At 47.2% G+C, this 16,051-nt stretch overlaps 4 non-coding genes across 4 annotated transcripts; all 4 read right to left on the bottom strand.

Moving 5' to 3' along the window:
- Window positions 1-2,629: 2,629 nt before the first annotated feature.
- TRNAS-CGA (transfer RNA serine (anticodon CGA)) lies at window positions 2,630-2,703 on the bottom strand. Its single transcript has one exon. It is a non-coding gene; the product is annotated as a tRNA-Ser (tRNA).
- Window positions 2,704-3,572: 869 nt separating this feature from the next.
- TRNAS-UGA (transfer RNA serine (anticodon UGA)) lies at window positions 3,573-3,649 on the bottom strand. The gene has a single exon. It is a non-coding gene; the product is annotated as a tRNA-Ser (tRNA).
- Window positions 3,650-9,675: 6,026 nt separating this feature from the next.
- TRNAS-CGA (transfer RNA serine (anticodon CGA)) lies at window positions 9,676-9,749 on the bottom strand. Its single transcript has one exon. It is a non-coding gene; the product is annotated as a tRNA-Ser (tRNA).
- Window positions 9,750-10,618: 869 nt separating this feature from the next.
- Window positions 10,619-10,695, bottom strand: TRNAS-UGA (transfer RNA serine (anticodon UGA)). Its single transcript has one exon. It is a non-coding gene; the product is annotated as a tRNA-Ser (tRNA).
- Between the last annotated feature and the right edge of the window lie 5,356 nt (window positions 10,696-16,051).

Below are 16,051 nucleotides of genomic sequence, written 5' to 3' on the forward strand. Positions count from 1 at the left end.
GGTGGACGTAGCACGTCCTGTAATACCGCAAGTGTGACGTAGAACGTCATCTAACGGCGAGGGCGGAAACTGTGCGACAGCCCTCTTATGCTACCTATAGCATCAAGACTGCCAGAACCGAGACCCCCGTTACACTATTAGCAGACAAGGCAAATTAAATGAGGGGCTCGTTTGACAAACGTATTAAGGAAACCAAAAGTTACCGAAACCAAGATGCATAGAAGAATGTTTTCTATTTTTTCTAAGTTTCTAATGCCAATCAATTGGTTTAAAGAAAATTACTTATAAACGAGCAGAAAAAAGCAACCATGCCGCCGGTGGGATCCGAACCCACGACCTCCGAATATCGCGTCCGGTGCTCTCACCAACTGAGCTATGGCGACGGCTGTCTAATCTGCTGCTTTCGTGGGTATTTATGTTTTGCGTGTAAGCGAACCTCTAGAGTGTTCAACAGCGCAACTCTCGTCCATAGCGGAGGACGTAGCACGTCCTGTAATGCCGCAAGTGTGAAGTAGAACTTCATTTACCGGCGAGGGCGGAAACTGTGCGAGAGCCCTCTTATGCTACCTATAGCATCAGGACTGCCAGAACCGAGACCCCCGTTACGCTATTAGCAGACAAGGCAAATGAAATGAGGGGCTCGTTTGACTAACATATTAAAGAAGCCAACAGTCACCGACACCATGATGCATAGGGGAACCATTACTATTTTTTAAATTTCTAATGCCGATCAATTGGTTTAAAGAAAATTACTTATAAACGAGCAGAAATGCCTTAATGCCTTAAAGAAGAATGAATGCCTTAAAGAAGAGTTGCCCTCATGTGATGCAGCAAAGTCTGGCGGAGCAGGTTGAACGGCTACAATGTTCTGGGTTTCCTCCCTCGGTTTTGCTGGCGGTGGCGGAATCTTTGGGGAAAAAACTGAAGTTATCTTCAAAGGATGCCAGGCCAGTAGAAGTGCCAACAAGAAAGGTGGAAGTCATGCCTTACTTCCATAAGACTTCACATGGTCTGAAAAAAGTGGCTCAGAAGTTTGGTGTCACTATGGCATTTTCTGCTCCTTGCGAACTGTCCGGTTTGTGCGCCCAAACCTTTGCAGACATGCGAAGAACTGGTGTTTGCAACACGAAACACCAGACTATGTTCACCACATGCGCAGTGGGCGTGGTGTATTCAATCCCATTGTCATGCGGGAAAATCTACATAGGCCAAACTGGAGCATGCTTAAATGAGCGCCTGAGGCAACATCGCACAACTTTGGGCACAGGCACAGGCAGCAATCTAGCCGTACATGTAAAGGACTGCAAATGTTCTCCTAGTTTTCACATTGCCAGCATTATCGGGCGGGGGAAATCTAAACGTGAGCGTGAGCTATTGGAGGCATTCATGATCAAAAAGAATAAGCAGAAATGCGTCAGCGAGCCGTCTGTGATTATCACTGAAAAGGAGTACAAGTTTTTATCATTATAGTAGGCATGTCATCATGTGGTGCGCGAAGTGTATTGTCTGTAGGGTGGGTGCGCAGGCAGGAAATTCCTTTAAAATGAGCGATTTTCATCGCAATACACCAGTTGTAAGTCCAGCGTTGTGGTGTGTGCCTCCTTTGTTCTTGTCTTGCGTCTATTTTCGCTGGTTCCTTTTCTATGCAATATGAACCAACTAGCCCAGCAGTTTGCACTACAGAAAAAAACAACCATGCCGCCGGTGGGATCCGAACCCACGACCTCCATATATCGCGTCCGGTGCTCTCACCAACTGAGCTTCTGCGACGGCTGTCCAATCTGCTGCTTTCGTGTGTAGTTATGTTTTGCGTGTAAGCGAACCTTGAGTGTGTTCACCAGCGCCACCTTCGTCCATAGCGGTGGACGTAGCACGTCCTGTAATACCGCAAGTGTGACGTAGAACTTCATCTAACGGTGAGGGCGGAAACTCTGCGAGAGCCCTCTTATGCTACCTATGGCAACAAGACTGCCAGAACCGAGACCCCCGTTACACTATTAGCAGACAAGGCAAATAAAATGAGGGGCTCGTTTGACAAACATATTAGGGAGCCAACAGCCACCGAAACCAAGGTGCATAGGGAAATGTTTTCTATTTTTTAATTTCTAATGAAAATCAATTGGGTTAAAGAAAATTACTTATAAACGAGCAGAAAAACAACCATGCCGCCGGTGGGATCCGAACCCACGACCTCCGAATATCTGGTGCGCTGCTCTTACCAACTGAGCTACGGCAACGGCTGTCCAATCTGCTGCTTTCGTGGGTATTTATGTTTTGCGTGTAAGCGAACCTTGAGAGTGTTCACCAGCGCCACCCTCGTCCATAGCGGTGGACGTAGCACGTCCTGTAATACCGCAAGTGTGACGTAGAACGTCATCGAATGGCGAGGGCGGAAACTGTGCGAGAGCCCTCTTATGCTACCTATGGCATCAAGACTGCCAGAACCGAGACCCTCGTTATGTTATTAGCATAGAAGGCAAATGAAATGAGGGGCTCGTTTGACAAACATATTAGGGAGCCAACAGTCATCGAAACTAAGGTGCATAGGGGAATGTTTTCTTTTTTTAGTTTCTAATGCCAATGTATTGGTTTAAAAAAAATTCTTATAAACCAGCAGAAAAAACAACCATGCCGCCGGTGGGATCCGAACCCACGACCTCCGAATATCGCGTCCGGCGCTCTTACCAACTGAGCTACGGCGACGGCTGTCCAATCTGCAGCTTTTGTGGGTATTTATGTTTTGCGTGTAAGGGAACCTTGAGAGTGTTCACCAGTGCCACCCTAGTTCATTGCTGTGGACCTAGCACGTCCTGTAATAACGCAAGTGTGACGTAGAACGTCATCTAACGGCGAGGGCAGAAACTGTGCGAGAGCCCTCTTATGCGACCTATGGCATCAAGACTGCGAGAACCGAGACCCCCGTTAAGCTATTAGCAGACAAGACAAAAGAAATGAGGGACTCGTCTCACAAGTATATTAAGGAAAGCAACAGTCACCGAAACGAAGGTGCATATGAGAAAGTTATCTATTGTTTTTAATTTCTAATGCCAATGAATTGGTGTAAAGAAAATTCATATAAACCAGCAGAAAAAACGACCATGCCGCCGGTGGCGTCCGAACCCTCGACCTCCGAATATCGCGTCCGCTGCTTTTACCAACTGAGCTACGGTAACGGCTGTCGAATCTGCTGCTTTCGTGGGTATTTATGTTTTGCGTGTAAGCGAACCTTGAGAGTGTTCATCAGCGCCACACTCGTCCATAGCGGTGGACGTAGCACGTCCTGTAATAACGCAAGTGTGACGTAGAACGTCATCTAACGGCGAGGGCGGAAACTGTGCGAGAGCCCTCTTATGCTACCTATAGCATCAAGACTGCCAGAACCGAGACCCCCGTTACACTATTAGGAGACAAGGCAAATTAAATGAGGGGCTTGTTTGACAAACGTATTAAGGAAGCCAACAGTCACCGAAACCAAAATGCATAGAAGAATGTTTTCTATTTTTTCTAATTTTCTAATGCCAATGAATTGGTTTAAAGAAAATTACGTATAAACGAGCAGAGAAAAGCAACCATGCCGCCGGTGGGATCCGAACCCACGACCTCCGAATATCACGTCCGGTGCTCTCACCAACTGAGCTATGGCGACGGCTGTCTAATCAGCTGCTTTCGTGGGTATTTATGTTTTGCGTGTAAGCGAACCTCTAGAGTGTTCAACAGCGCAACTCTCGTCCATAGCGGTGGACGTAGCACGTCCTGTAATGCCGCAAGTGTGACGTAAAACTTCATCTAACGGCGAGGGCGGAAACTGTGCGAGAGCCCTCTTATGCTACCTATGGCATCAAGGCTGCCAGAACTGAGACCCCCGTTAAGCTATTAGCAGACAAGGCAAATGAAATGAGGGGCTCGTTTGATAAACATATTAAGTTTGCCAACAGTCACCGAAACCAAGGTGCATATGAAAATGTTATCTATTGTTTTTAATTTATAATGCCAATCAATTGGTTTAAAGAAAATTCATATAAACCAGCAGAAAAAACGACCATGCCGCCGGTGGCATCCGAACCGTCGACCTCCGAATATCGCGTCCGCTGCTCTTACCAACTGAGCTACGGTAACGGCTGTCGAATCTGCTGCTTTCGTGGGTATTTATGTATTGCATGTAAGCGAACCTTGAGAGTGTTCACCAGCGCCACCCTCGTCCATAGCGGTGGACGTAGCACGTCCTGTAATACCGCAATTGTGACGTGGAACTTCATTTAACGGCGAGGGCGGAAACTGTGCGAGAGCGCTCTTATGCTACCTATAGCATCAAGACTGCCAGAACCGAGACCCCCGTTACGCTATTAGCAGACAAGGCAAATGAAACGAGGGGCTCGTTTGACTAACATAATAAGGAAGCCAACAGTCACCGACACCAAGATGCATAGGGGAACGTTTTCTATTTTTTAAATTTCTAATGCCGATCAATTGGTTTAAAGGAAATTACTTATAAACGAGCAGAAAAAAACAACCATCCCGCCGGTGGGATCCGAACCCACGACCTCCATATATCACGTCCGGTGCTCTCACCAACTGAGCTATGGCGACGGCTGTCTAATTTGCTGCTTTTGTGGGTATTTATGTTTTGCGTGTAAGCGAACCTCTAGAGTGTTCAACAGCGCAACTCTCGTCCATAGCGGTGGACGTAGCACGTCCTGTAATACCGCAAGTGTGACGTAGAACTTCATCTAACGGTGAGGGCGGAAACTCTGCGAGAGCCCTCTTATGCTACCTATGGCATCAAGACTGCCAAAACCGACACCCCCGTTACACTATTAGCAGACAAGGCAAATTAAATGAGGGGCTCGTTTGACAAACGTATTAAGGAAACCAACCGTCACTGAAACCAAGATGCATAGAAGAATGTTTTCTATTTTTTCTAAGTTTCTAATGCCAATCAATTGGTTTAAAGAAAATTACTTATAAACGAGCAGAGAAAAGCAACCATGCCGCCGGTGGGATCCGAACCCACGACCTCCGAATATCGCGTACGGCGCTCTTACCAACTGAGCTACGGCGACGGCTGTCCAATCTGCTGCTTTTGTGGGTATTTATGTTTTGCGTGTAAGCGAACCTCTAGAATGTTCAACAGCGCAACTCTCGTCCATAGCGGTGGACGTAGCACGTCCTGTAATACCGCAAGTGTGATTTAGAACGTTATCTAACAGCGAGGGCGGAAACTGTGCGAGAGCCCTCTTATGCTACCTATGGCATCAAGACTGCCAGACCCGAGACCCCCGTTAAGCTATTAGCAGACAAGGAAATGAAATGAGGGGCTCGTTTGACAAACATATTAAGAAAGCCAACAGTCATCGAAACCAAGGTGCATAGGGGAATGTTTTCTTTTTTTTAGTTTCTAATGCCGATCAATTGGTTTAAAGAAAATTACTTATAAACGAGCAGAAAAAAACAACCATGCCGCCGGTGGGATCCGAACCCACGACCTTCATATATCACGTCCGGTGCTCTCACCAACTGAGCTTCTGCGACGGCTGTCCAATCTGCTGCTTTCGTGTGTAGTTATGTTTTGCGTGTAAGCGAACCTTGAGAGTGTTCACCAGCGCCACCTTCGTCCATAGCGGTGGACGTAGTACGTCCCGTAATACCGCAAGTGCGACGTAGAACTTCATCTAACGGTGAGGGCGGAAACTCTGCGAGAGCCCTCTTATGCTACCTATGGCATCAAGACTGCCAAAACCGAGACCCCCGTTACACTATTAGCAGACAAGGCAAATTAAATGAGGGGCTTGTTTGACAAACGTATTAAGGAAACCAACAGTCACCGAAACCAAGATGCATAGAAGAATGTTTTCTATTTTTTCTAAGTTTCTAATGCCAATCAATTGGTTTAAAGAAAATTACTTATAAACGAGCAGAGAAAAGCAACCATGCCGCCGGTGGGATCCGAACCCACGACCTTCATATATCACGTCCGGTGCTCTCACCAACTGAGCTTCTGCGACGGCTGTCCAATCTGCTGCTTTTGTTGGTATTTACGTTTTGCGTGTAAGCGAACCTTGAGAGTGTTCACCAGCGCCACTCTCGTCCATAGCGGTGGACGTAGCACGTCCTGTAATACCGCAAGTGTGACGTAGAACGTCATCTAACGGCGAGGGCGGAAACAGTGCGAGAGCCCTCTTATGATACCTATGGCATCAAGACTGCCAGAACCGAGACCCCCGTTACACTATTAGCAGACAAGGAAAATGAAATGAGTGGCTCGGTTGACAAACATATTAAGGAAGCGAACAGTCACCGAAACCAAGGTGCATAGGGTAATGTTTTCTATTTTTTTGTAAATTTCTAATGCCAATCAATTGGTTTAAAGAAAATTACTTATAATCGGGCAGAAAAAAACAACCATGCCGCCGGTGGGATCCGAACCCACGACCTCCGAATATCGCGTCCGCTGCTCTTACCAGCTGAGCTACGGCAAAGGCTGTCCAATCTGCTGTTTTCGTGGGTTTTATGTTTTGCGTGTAAGCGAACCTTGAGAGTGTTCACCAGCGCCACCCTCGTCCAGAGGGGTGGACGTAGCACGTCCTGTAATACCGCAAGTGTGATTTAGAACGTTATCTAACGGCGAGGGCGGAAACTGTGCGAGAGCCCTCTTATGCTACCTATGGCATCAAGACTGCCAGACCCGAGACCCCCGTTAAGCTATTAGCAGACAAGGCAAATGAAATGAGGGGCTCGTTTGACAAACATATTAAAAAAGCCAACAGTCATAGAAACCAAGGTGCATAGGGGAATGTTTTTTTTGAATTTCTAATGCCAATCTATTGGTTAATTGAAAATTCTTATAAACCAGCAGAAAAAATAACCATGCCGCCTGAGGCGTCCTAACCCTCGACCTCCGAATATCTGGTGCGCTGCTCTTACCAACTGAGCTCCGGCAACGGCTGTCCAATCTGCTGCTTTCGTGGGTATTTATGTTTTGCGTGTAAGCGAACCTTGAGAGTGTTCACCAGCGCCACCCTCGTCCAGAGGGGTGGACGTAGCACGTCCTGTAACACCGCAAGTGTGATTTAGAACGTTATCTAACGGCGAGGGCGGAAACTGTGCGAGAGCCCTCTTATGCTACCTATGGCATCAAGACTGCCAGACCCGAGACCCCCGTTAAGCTATTAGCAGACAAGGAAAATGAAATGAGGGGCTCGTTTGACAAACATATTAAGAAAGCCAACAGTCATAGAAACCAAGGTGCATAGGGGAATGTTTTCTATTTTTTAATTACCAATGCCAATCAATTGGTTTATTGAAAATTCTTATAAACCAGCAGAAAAAATAACCATGCCGCCGGTTTCGTCCTAACCCTCGACCTCCGAATATCTGGTGCGCTGCTCTTACCAACTGAACTACGGCAACGGCTGTCCAATCTGCTGCTTTCGTGGGTATTTATGTTTTGCGTGTAAGCGAACCTTGAGAGTGTTCACAAGCGCCACCCTCGTCCATAGCGGTGGACGTAGCACGTCCTTTATACCGCAAGTGTGACGTGGAACTTCATCTAACGGCGAGGGCGGAAACTGTGCGAGAACCCTCTTATGCTACCTATGGCATCAAGACTGCCAGAACCGAGACCCCCGTTACGCTATTAGCAGACAAGGCAAATGAAATGAGGGGCTCGTTTGACAAACATATTAAGAAAGCCAACAGTCATCGAAACCAAGGTGCATAGGGGAATGTTTTCTTTTCTTAGTTTCTAATGCCAATGTATTGGTTTAAAGAAAATTCTTATAAACCAGCAGAAAAAACAACCATGCCGCCGGTGGCATCCGAACCCTCGACCTCCGAATATCGCGTCCGCTGCTCTTACCAACTGAGCTACGGTAACGGCTGTCGAATCTGCTGCTTTCGTGGGTATTTATGTTTTGCGTGTAAGCGAACCTTGAGAGTGTTCATCAGCGCCACACTCGTCCATAGCGGTGGACGTAGCACGTCCTGTAATACCGCAAGTGTGACGTAGAACGTCATCTAACGGCGAGGGCGGAAACTGTGCGACAGCCCTCTTATGCTACCTATAGCATCAAGACTGCCAGAACCGAGACCCCCGTTACACTATTAGCAGACAAGGCAAATTAAATGAGGGGCTCGTTTGACAAACGTATTAAGGAAACCAAAAGTCACCGAAACCAAGATGCATAGAAGAATGTTTTCTATTTTTTCTAAGTTTCTAATGCCAATCAATTGGTTTAAAGAGAATTACTTATAAACAAGCAGAAAAAAGCAACCATGCCGCCGGTGGGATCCGAACCCACGACCTCCGAATATCGCGTCCGGTGCTCTCACCAACTGAGCTATGGCGACGGCTGTCTAATCTGCTGCTTTCGTGGGTATTTATGTTTTGCGTGTAAGCGAACCTCTAGAGTGTTCAACAGCGCAACTCTCGTCCATAGCGGAGGACGTAGCACGTCCTGTAATGCCGCAAGTGTGACGTAGAACTTCATTTACCGGCGAGGGCGGAAACTGTGCGAGAGCCCTCTTATGCTACCTATAGCATCAGGACTGCCAGAACCGAGACCCCCGTTACGCTATTAGCAGACAAGGCAAATGAAATGAGGGGCTCGTTTGACTAACATATTAAAGAAGCCAACAGTCACCGACACCATGATGCATAGGGGAACCATTACTATTTTTTAAATTTCTAATGCCGATCAATTGGTTTAAAGAAAATTACTTATAAACGAGCAGAAAAAAACAACCATGCCGCCGGTGGGATCCGAACCCACGACCTCCATATATCGCGTCCGGTGCTCTCACCAACTGAGCTTCTGCGACGGCTGTCCAATCTGCTGCTTTCGTGTGTAGTTATGTTTTGCGTGTAAGCGAACCTTGAGTGTGTTCACCAGCGCCATTTCGTCCATAGCGGTGGACGTAGCACGTCCTGTAATACCGCAAGTGTGACGTAGAACTTCATCTAACGGTGAGGGCGGAAACTCTGCGAGAGCCCTCTTATGCTACCTATGGCAACAAGACTGCCAGAACCGAGACCCCCGTTACACTATTAGCAGACAAGGCAAATAAAATGAGGGGCTCGTTTGACAAACATATTAGGGAGCCAACAGCCACCGAAACCAAGGTGCATAGGGAAATGTTTTCTATTTTTTAATTTCTAATGAAAATCAATTGGGTTAAAGAAATTTACTTATAAACGAGCAGAAAAACAACCATGCCGCCGGTGGGATCCGAACCCACGACCTCCGAATATCTGGTGCGCTGCTCTTACCAACTGAGCTACGGCAACGGCTGTCCAATCTGCTGCTTTCGTGGGTATTTATGTTTTGCGTGTAAGCGAACCTTGAGAGTGTTCACCAGCGCCACCCTCGTCCATAGCGGTGGACGTAGCACGTCCTGTAATACCGCAAGTGTGACGTAGAACGTCATCGAATGGCGAGGGCGGAAACTGTGCGAGAGCCCTCTTATGCTACCTATGGCATCAAGACTGCCAGAACCGAGACCCTCGTTATGTTATTAGCATAGAAAACAAATGAAATGAGGGGCTCGTTTGACAAACATATTAGGGAGCCAACAGTCATCGAAACTAAGGTGCATAGGGGAATGTTTTCTTTTTTTAGTTTCTAATGCCAATGTATTGGTTTAAAGAAAATTCTTATAAACCAGCAGAAAAAACAACCATGCCGCCGGTGGGATCCGAACCCACGACCTCCGAATATCGCGTCCGGCGCTCTTACCAACTGAGCTACGGCGACGGCTGTCCAATCTGCAGCTTTTGTGGGTATTTATGTTTTGCGTGTAAGGGAACCTTGAGAGTGTTCACCAGTGCCACCCTAGTTCATTGCTGTGGACCTAGCACGTCCTGTAATAACGCAAGTGTGACGTAGAACGTCATCTAACGGCGAGGGCAGAAACTGTGAGAGAGCCCTCTTATGCGACCTATGGCATCAAGACTGCGAGAACCGAGACCCCCGTTAAGCTATTAGCAGACAAGACAAAAGAAATGAGGGACTCGTCTCACAAGTATATTAAGGAAAGCAACAGTCACCGAAACGAAGGTGCATATGAGAAAGTTATCTATTGTTTTTAATTTCTAATGCCAATGAATTGGTGTAAAGAAAATTCATATAAACCAGCAGAAAAAACGACCATGCCGCCGGTGGCGTCCGAACCCTCGACCTCCGAATATCGCGTCCGCTGCTTTTACCAACTGAGCTACGGTAACGGCTGTCGAATCTGCTGCTTTCGTGGGTATTTATGTTTTGCGTGTAAGCGAACCTTGAGAGTGTTCATCAGCGCCACACTCGTCCATAGCGGTGGACGTAGCACGTCCTGTAATAACGCAAGTGTGACGTAGAACGTCATCTAACGGCGAGGGCGGAAACTGTGCGAGAGCCCTTTTATGCTACCTATAGCATCAAGACTGCCAGAACCGAGACCCCCGTTACACTATTAGGAGACAAGGCAAATTAAATGAGGGGCTTGTTTGACAAACGTATTAAGGAAGCCAACAGTCACCGAAACCAAAATGCATAGAAGAATGTTTTCTATTTTTTCTAATTTTCTAATGCCAATGAATTGGTTTAAAGAAAATTACGTATAAACGAGCAGAGAAAAGCAACCATGCCGCCGGTGGGATCCGAACCCACGACCTCCGAATATCACGTCCGGTGCTCTCACCAACTGAGCTATGGCGACGGCTGTCTAATCAGCTGCTTTCGTGGGTATTTATGTTTTGCGTGTAAGCGAACCTCTAGAGTGTTCAACAGCGCAACTCTCGTCCATAGCGGTGGACGTAGCACGTCCTGTAATGCCGCAAGTGTGACGTAAAACTTCATCTAACGGCGAGGGCGGAAACTGTGCGAGAGCCCTCTTATGCTACCTATGGCATCAAGGCTGCCAGAACTGAGACCCCCGTTAAGCTATTAGCAGACAAGGCAAATGAAATGAGGGGCTCGTTTGATAAACATATTAAGTATGCCAACAGTCACCGAAACCAAGGTGCATATGAAAATGTTATCTATTGTTTTTAATTTATAATGCCAATCAATTGGTTTAAAGAAAATTCATATAAACCAGCAGAAAAAACGACCATGCCGCCGGTGGCATCCGAACCGTCGACCTCCGAATATCGCGTCCGCTGCTCTTACCAACTGAGCTACGGTAACGGCTGTCGAATCTGCTGCTTTCGTGGGTATTTATGTATTGCATGTAAGCGAACCTTGAGAGTGTTCACCAGCGCCACCCTCGTCCATAGCGGTGGACGTAGCACGTCCTGTAATACCGCAAGTGTGACGTGGAACTTCATTTAACGGCGAGGGCGGAAACTGTGCGAGAGCGCTCTTATGCTACCTATAGCATCAAGACTGCCAGAACCGAGACCCCCGTTACGCTATTAGCAGACAAGGCAAATGAAACGAGGGGCTCGTTTGACTAACATAATAAGGAAGCCAACAGTCACCGACACCAAGATGCATAGGGGAACGTTTTCTATTTTTTAAATTTCTAATGCCGATCAATTGGTTTAAAGGAAATTACTTATAAACGAGCAGAAAAAAACAACCATCCCGCCGGTGGGATCCGAACCCACGACCTCCATATATCACGTCCGGTGCTCTCACCAACTGAGCTATGGCGACGGCTGTCTAATTTGCTGCTTTTGTGGGTATTTATGTTTTGCGTGTAAGCGAACCTCTAGAGTGTTCAACAGCGCAACTCTCGTCCATAGCGGTGGACGTAGCACGTCCTGTAATACCGCAAGTGTGACGTAGAACTTCATCTAACGGTGAGGGCGGAAACTCTGCGAGAGCCCTCTTATGCTACCTATGGCATCAAGACTGCCAAAACCGACACCCCCGTTACACTATTAGCAGACAAGGCAAATTAAATGAGGGGCTCGTTTGACAAACGTATTAAGGAAACCAACAGTCACTGAAACCAAGATGCATAGAAGAATGTTTTCTATTTTTTCTAAGTTTCTAATGCCAATCAATTGGTTTAAAGAAAATTACTTATAAACGAGCAGAGAAAAGCAACCATGCCGCCGGTGGGATCCGAACCCACGACCTCCGAATATCGCGTACGGCGCTCTTACCAACTGAGCTACGGCGACGGCTGTCCAATCTGCTGCTTTTGTGGGTATTTATGTTTTGCGTGTAAGCGAACCTCTAGAATGTTCAACAGCGCAACTCTCGTCCATAGCGGTGGACGTAGCACGTCCTGTAATGCCGCAAGTGTGACGTGGAACTTCATTTAACGGCGAGGGCGGAAACTGTGCGAGAGCGCTCTTATGCTACCTATGGCATCAAGACTGCCAAAACCGAGACCCCCGTTACACTATTAGCAGACAAGGCAAATTAAATGAGGGGCTCGTTTGACAAACGTATTAAGGAAACCAACAGTCACCGAAACCAAGATGCATAGAAGAATGTTTTCTATTTTTTCTAAGTTTCTAATGCCAATCAATTGGTTTAAAGAAAATTACTTATAAACGAGCAGAGAAAAGCAACCATGCCGCCGGTGGGATCCGAACCCACGACCTCCGAATATCGCGTACGGCGCTCTTACCAACTGAGCTACGGCGACGGCTGTCCAATCTGCTGCTTTTGTTGGTATTTACGTTTTGCGTGTAAGCGAACCTTGACAGTGTTCACCAGCGCCACTCTCGTCCATAGCGGTGGACGTAGCACGTCCTGTAATACCGCAAGTGTGACGTAGAACGTCATCTAACGGCGAGGGCGGAAACAGTGCGAGAGCCCTCTTATGATACCTATGGCATCAAGACTGCCAGAACCGAGACCCCCGTTACACTATTAGCAGACAAGGAAAATGAAATGAGTGGCTCGGTTGACCAACATATTAAGGAAGCGAACAGTCACCGAAACCAAGGTGCATAGGGTAACGTTTTCTATTTTTTTGTAAATTTCTAATGCCAGTCAATTGGTTTAAACAAAATTACTTATAATCGAGCAGAAAAAACAACCATGCCGCCGGTGGGATCCGAACCCATGACCTCCGAATATCGCGTCCGGTGCTCTCACCAACTGAGCTACGGCGACGGCTGTCCAATCTGCTGCTTTCGTGTGTTGTTATGTTTTTCGTGTAAGCGAACGTCTAGAGTGTTCAACAGCGCAACGCTCGTCCAGAGCGGTGGACGTAGCACGTCCTGTAATACCGCAAGTGTGACGTGGAACTTCATCTAACGGCGAGGGCGGAAACTGTGCGAGAGCCCTCTCATGCTACCTATAGCATCAAGACTGCCAGAACCGAGACCCCCGTTACACTATTAGCAGACAAGGCAAATGAAATGAGTGGCTCGTTTGACTAACATATTAAGGAAGCCAACAGTCACCGAAACCAAGGTGCATAGGGGAATGTTTTCTTTTTTAATTTCTAAAGCCAATCAATTGGTTTAAAGAAAATTACTTATAAACGAGCAGAGAAAAGCAACCATGCCGCCGGTGGGATTCGAACCCACAACCTCCGAATATCGCGTCCGGTGCTCTCACCAACTGAGCTATGGCGACGGCTGTCTAATTTGCTGCTTTTGTGGGTATTTATGTTTCGCGTGTAAGCGAACCTCTAGAGTGTTCAACAGCGCAACTCTCGTCCATAGCGGTGGACGTAGCACGTCCTGTAATGCCGCAAGTGTGACGTGGAACTTCATTTAACGGCGAGGGCGGAAACTGTGCGAGAGCGCTCTTATGCTACCTATAGCATCAAGACTGCCAGAACCGAGACCCCCGTTACGCTATTAGCAGACAAGGCAAATGAAATGAGGGGCTCGTTTGACTAACATATTAAGGAAGCCAACAGTCACCGACACCAAGATGCATAGGGGAACGTTTTCTAATTTTAAATTTCTAATGCCGATCAATTGGTTTAAAGGAAATTACTTATAAATGAGCAGAAAAAACAACCATGCCGCCGGTGGGATCCGAACCCACGACCTCCATATATCGCGTCCGGTGCTCTCACCAACTGAGCTTCTGTGACGGCTGTCCAATCTGCTGCTTTCGTGTGTAGTTATGTTTTGCGTGTAAGCGAACCTTGAGTGTGTTCACCAGCGCCACCTTCGTCCATAGCGGTGGACGTAGCACGTCCTGTAATACCGCAAGTGTGACGTAGAACTTCATCTAACGGTGAGGGCGGAAACTCTGCGAGAGCCCTCTTATGCTACCTATGGCAACAAGACTGCCAGAACCGAGACCCCCGTTACACTATTAGCAGACAAGGCAAATTAAATGAGGGGCTCGTTTGACAAACGTATTAAGGAAACCAACAGTCACCGAAGCCAAGATGCATAGAAGAAAGTTTTCTATTTTTTCTAAGTTTCTAATGCCAATCAATTGGTTTAAAGAAAATTACTTATAAACGAGCAGAGAAAAGCAACCATGCCGCCGGTGGGTTCCGAACTCACGACCTCCGAATATCGCGTACGGCGCTCTTACCAACTGAGCTACGGCGACGGCTGTCCAATCTGCTGCTTTTGTTGGTATTTACGTTTTGCGTGTAAGCAAACCTTGACAGTGTTCACCAGCGCCACTCTCGTCCATAGCGGTGGACGTAGCACGTCCTGTAATACCGCAAGTGTGACGTAGAACGTCATCTAACGGCGAGGGCGGAAACAGTGCGAGAGCCCTCTTATGATACCTATGGCATCAAGACTGCCAGAACCGAGACCTCCGTTACACTATTAGCAGACAAGGAAAATGAAATGAGTGGCTCGGTTGACAAACATATTAAGGAAGCGAACAGTCACCGAAACCAAGGTGCATAGGGTAATGTTTTCTATTTTTTTGTAAATTTCTAATGCCAATCAATTGGTTTAAAGAAAATTACTTATAATCGAGCAGAAAAAAACAACCATGCCGCCGGTGGGATCCGAACCTACGACCTCCGAATATCGCGTCCGCTGCTCTTACCAACTGAGCTACGGCAACGGCTGTCCAATCTGCTGTTTTCGTGGGTTTTATGTTTTGCGTGTAAGCGAACCTTGAGAGTGTTCACCAGCGCCACTCTCGTCCAGAGGGGTGGACGTAGCACGTCCTGTAATACCGCAAGTGTGATTTAGAACGTTATCTAACGGCGAGGGCGGAAACTGTGCGAGAGCCCTCTTATGCTACCTATAGCATCAAGACTGCCAGAACCGAGACCCCCGTTACGCTATTAGCAGACAAGGCAAATGAAATGAGGGGCTCGTTTGACTAACATATTAAAGAAGCCAACAGTCACCGACACCATAATGCATAGGGGAACCTTTACTATTTTTTAAATTTCTAATGCCGATCAATTGGTTTAAAGAAAATTACTTATAAACGAGCAGAAAAAAACAACCATGCCACCGGTGGGATCCGAACCCACGACCTCCATATATCGCGTCCGGTGCTCTCACCGACTGAGCTTCTGCGACGGCTGTCCAATCTGCTGCTTTCGTGTGTAGTTATGTTTTGCGTGTAAGCGAACCTTGAGTGTGTTCACCAGCGCCACCTTCGTCCATAGCGGTGGACGTAGCACGTCCTGTAATACCGCAAGTGTGACGTAGAACTTCATCTAACGTTGAGGGCGGAAACTCTGCGAGAGCCCTCTTATGCTACCTATGGCAACAAGACTGCCAGAACCGAGACCCCCGTTACACTATTAGCAGACAAGGCAAATAAAATGAGGGGCTCGTTTGACAAACATATTAGGGAGCCAACAGCCACCGAAACCAAGGTGCATAGGGAAATGTTTTCTATTTTTTAAATTTCTAATGAAAATCAATTGGGTTAAAGAAAATTACTTATAAACGAGCAGAAAAACAACCATGCCGCCGGTGGGATCCGAACCCACGACCTCCGAATATCTGGTGCGCTGCTCTTACCAACTGAGCTACGGCAACGGCTGTCCAATCTGCTGCTTTCGTGGGTATTTATGTTTTGCGTGTAAGCGAACCTTGAGAGTGTTCACCAGCGCCACCCTCGTCCATAGCGGTGGACGTAGCACGTCCTGTAATACCGCAAGTGTGACGTAGAACGTCATCGAATGGCGAGGGCGGAAACTGTGCGAGAGCCCTCTT

The sequence above is a fragment of the Amblyomma americanum genome, chromosome 1 (genome assembly GCF_052857255.1).
Source record: "Amblyomma americanum isolate KBUSLIRL-KWMA chromosome 1, ASM5285725v1, whole genome shotgun sequence".
NCBI classification, from domain to species: Eukaryota; Metazoa; Arthropoda; class Arachnida; order Ixodida; family Ixodidae; genus Amblyomma; species Amblyomma americanum.